The sequence below is a fragment of the Arachis stenosperma genome, chromosome 3 (genome assembly GCF_014773155.1).
Source record: "Arachis stenosperma cultivar V10309 chromosome 3, arast.V10309.gnm1.PFL2, whole genome shotgun sequence".
NCBI classification, from domain to species: Eukaryota; Viridiplantae; Streptophyta; class Magnoliopsida; order Fabales; family Fabaceae; genus Arachis; species Arachis stenosperma.
The window spans coordinates 76,447,075-76,451,018 of record NC_080379.1 but is presented as its reverse complement, the minus strand read 5'-3'; the positions used below and the strand labels follow the sequence as shown (position 1 = coordinate 76,451,018).

Here is a 3,944-nt window from a genome sequence, read left to right as displayed (position 1 = left end):
GGGCCCACTTGGTGTATGTTTGGGCTGAGCTTGATCTATCCACGAGCTGAGGCTTCACTTGGAGTTGAACTCCAAGTTATGACGTGTTTTGGGCGTTCAACTCCGGATCATGACGTTTTTCTGGCGTTTAACTCCAGACAGCAGCATGTACTTGGCGTTCAACGCCAAGTTACGTCGTCAATTTCCGAATAAAGTATGGACTATTATATATTGCTGGAAAGCTCTGGATGTGTACTTTCCAACAACGTTAAGAGCGCGCCATTTGGAGTTCTGTAGCTCCAGAAAATCCATTTCGAGTGCAGGGAGGTCAGATTCCAACAGCATCAGCAGTCCTTTTGTCAGCCTTTTTCAGAGTTTTGCTCAAGTCCCTCAATTTCAGCCAGAATTTAACTGAAATCATAGAAAAATACACAAACTCATAGTAAAGTTCAGAAATGTGAATTTAACATAAAAACTAATGAAAACATCCCTAAAAGTAGCTTGAACTTACTAAAAACTACCTAAAAACAATGCCAAAAAGCGTATAAATTATCCGCTCATCAGATGTATTCTTTTCTGCCATTTTCCAATTCTAGAGCTATGAACAACTAAACCCCTTTCATTGGGTTAGGGAGTGGTGGGGTTTATGGGGAAGAGTGGATGGATGAGAGTGGTGAAGGGGGTGATTGGGAAGAGGAATTGAGGTGATTGGTGAAGAGTGTTGGGAAGTGTGACATGGGGAAGAGTAATCACAAAAATAGGATTAGGAGGTAAGGTGGGAATATAGAAGGTGGGGATCCTGTGGGGTCCACAGATCCTGAGGTGATCCTGTGGGGTCCACAGATCCTGAGGTGTCAAGGAATTCCATCCCTGCACCAAATAAGCATGTAAATTGCCTTTGCACACCATTCTGGCGTTTAAACGCCGTGTGGTGCACATTCTGCGTGTTCAACGCCCATGTAAAGCATGTTTCTGGCGTTGAACGCCAATTTTATGCTTGTTACTGGCGTTCAGCGCCAGCTTTTCTTCTCTAGGCACATTCCTGGCGTTCAGCGCCAGAATGTTGCTTGTTTCTGGCGTTCAGCGCCAGAATGATGCTCTGTTCTGGCGTTGAACGCTGGCCAGATGCATCTTACTGGCGTTGAACGCCAGCCTGTGCTTCCTCCAGGGTGTGATTTTTTTCTTCTGCTGTTTTTGATTCTGTTTTTAACTTTTATGATTTTTTCGTGACTCCTCATGATCATGTACCTAATAAAACACAACATAACAATAAAATAAAATAAAAATTAGATAAATAAAATTGGGTTGCCTCCCAACAAGCGCTTCTTTAATGTCAATAGCTTGACAGTGGCTCTCATGGAGCCACAAAGGTGATCAGGTCAATGTTGTATAGTCCCAACACCAAACTTAGAGTTTGGATATGGGGTCTTAACACCAAACTTAGAGTTTGGTTGTGGCCTCCCAACACCAAACTTAGAGTTTGACTGTGGGGGCTCTTCTTGACTCTGAACTGAGAGAAGCTCTTCATGCTTACTCTCTTTTGTCACAGAGGGATGGCCATGTGTCTTAAACACAAGGTAGTCCCCATTTAATTGAAGGACTAATTCACCTCTGTTGACATCTGTCACAGCTCCTACTGTGGCTAGGAAAGGTCTTCCGAGGATGATGGATTCATCATCTTCCTTCCTAGTGTCTAAGATTATGAAATCAGCAGGGATGTAAAGGCCTTCAACCTTTACTAACACGTCCTCTACTATTCAATAAGCTTGTCTCAATGACTTATCTGCCAATTGTAATGAGAACAAGGCAGGTTGTACCTCAATGATCCCCAGCTTCTCCATTACAGAGAGTGGCATAAGATTTATCCCTGACCCCGGATCACACAGAGCTTTTGCAAAGGTCATGGTGCCTATGGTACAAGGTATTAAGAACTTGCCATGATCTTGTCTCTTTTGTGGTAAAATTTGCTGAATCCAAGTATCCAGTTCACTAATGAGCAAGGGAGGTTCACTTTCCCAAGTCTCATTACCAAACAACTTGGCATTCAGCTTCATGATAGCTCCTAAATATTGAGCAACTTGCTCTCCAGTTACATCTTCATCCTCTTCAGAGGAAGAATAGTCTTCAGAGATCATGAATGGCAGAAGGAGATTTAATGGAATCTCTATGGTTTCTATATGAGCCTTAGATTCCTGTAGATCCTTAATAGGAAACTCCTTCTTACTTGAGGGACATCCTAGGAGGTCTTCCTCACTAGGATTTTCGTCCTCCTCCTCCCTTGTGCATTCGGCCATATTGATTATATCAATGGCCTTGCACTCTCCTTTTGGATTCTCTTCTGTATTGCTTGGGAGAATACTGGGAGGAGTTTCAATGACTTTCTTACTCAGCTGGCCCACTTGTGCCTCCAGATTTCTGATGGAGGATCTTGTTTCACTCATGAAACTGAAAGTGGCCTTTGACAGATCAGAGACTACATTGGCTAAATTAGAAGTGTTTTGTTCAGAATTCTCTGTCTGTTGCTGAGAAGATGATGGAAAAGGCTTGCTATTGCCCAGCCTATTGCGTCCACCTATTGTTAAAGCCTTGTTGAGGCTTTTGTTGATCCTTCCATGAGAAATTTGGATGATTTCTCCATGATGAGTTATAGGTGTTTCCATAAGGTTCACCCATATAATTAACCTCTGCCATGGCAGGGTTCTCAGGATCATAAGCTTCTTCAGAAGCTGCCTCCTTAGTACTGTTGGATGCATGTTGCCATCCATTCAGACTTTGAGAGATCATGTTGACTTGCTGAGTCAACACTTTGTTGTGAGCCAATATGGCATTCAGAGCATCAATTTCAAGAATTCCTTTCTTCTGAGGTATCCCATTATTCACGGAATTCCTCTCAGAAGTGTACATGAATTGGTTGTTTGCAACCATGTCAATGAGTTCTTGAGCCTCTTCAGGCGTTTTCTTTAGGTGAATAGATCCACCTGCAGAATGGTCCAATGATATTTTCAAAAATTCAGAGAGACCATAATAGAATATATCTAATATGGTCCATTCTGAAAACATGTCAGATGGACATCTTTTGGTCAGCTGCTTGTATCTTTCCCAAGCTTCATAGAAGGATTCACCATCTTTTTGTTTGAAGGTTTGAACATCCACTCTCAGCTTGCTCAGCTTTTGAGGAGGAAAGAATTTATCCAAGAAGGTTGTGACCAGCTTGTCCCAGGAGTCCAGGCTATCCTTAGGTTGTGAATCCAACCATATTCTAGCTCTGTCTCTTACAGCAAAAGGGAAAAGCATGAGCCTGTAGACTTCAGGATCAACTCCATTCGTCTTTACAGTCTCACAGATCTGTAAGAACTCAGTTAAAAACTGATAAGGATCTTCAGATGGAAGTCCTTAAAACTTGCAGTTTTGTTGCATTAAGGCAACTAGCTGAGGTTTCAGCTCAAAGTTGTTGGCTCCAATGGCAAGAATGGAGATGCTTGTTCCATCAAATTTGGATGTTGGCTTTGTGAAGTCACTGATGGGCATAAACTTGTTATGCTACGATTTTAGGAAATTGCACGAACGGCAAAATTCCTTCCGACAAGTGCACCGGTTATCGTCAAGTAAAAACTCACAATAGAGTGAGGTCAAATCCCACAAGGATTGGTTGAATGAGCAATTCGAATTAGAAGTTTGTTTAGTTGAGCGGGATCAACTCTTGGATGTGAATTGCATAAAGTAAATGTGGCAGGAAACGTAAATTGCAAGGAATTGAAATTGCATAAACTTAAATTGCGAGAATTATGGTGCGAGAAAGTAAATTGCTGAAAGTAAAAGGGAATTGGGGTGATTGCATGAATTGAAATTTGCAGAATGTAAATAGAAAGTGTAGATCAGAAAGAGGGGTTCATTGGGGTCATGAGATATTGAAATCTCCGAATTAAAACATTTTCATCTCTTCCTCAACCAATGCATTCATTGAA

The 3,944-nt window shown here is 41.8% G+C and overlaps 1 non-coding gene across 1 annotated transcript; it reads left to right on the top strand.

The window, feature by feature from the left end:
* Window positions 1–3,037: 3,037 nt before the first annotated feature.
* On the top strand, window positions 3,038–3,141 carry LOC130971736 (small nucleolar RNA R71). The gene has a single exon (XR_009082948.1). It is a non-coding gene; the product is annotated as a small nucleolar RNA R71 (small nucleolar RNA).
* The last annotated feature ends 803 nt before the right edge of the window (window positions 3,142–3,944 follow it).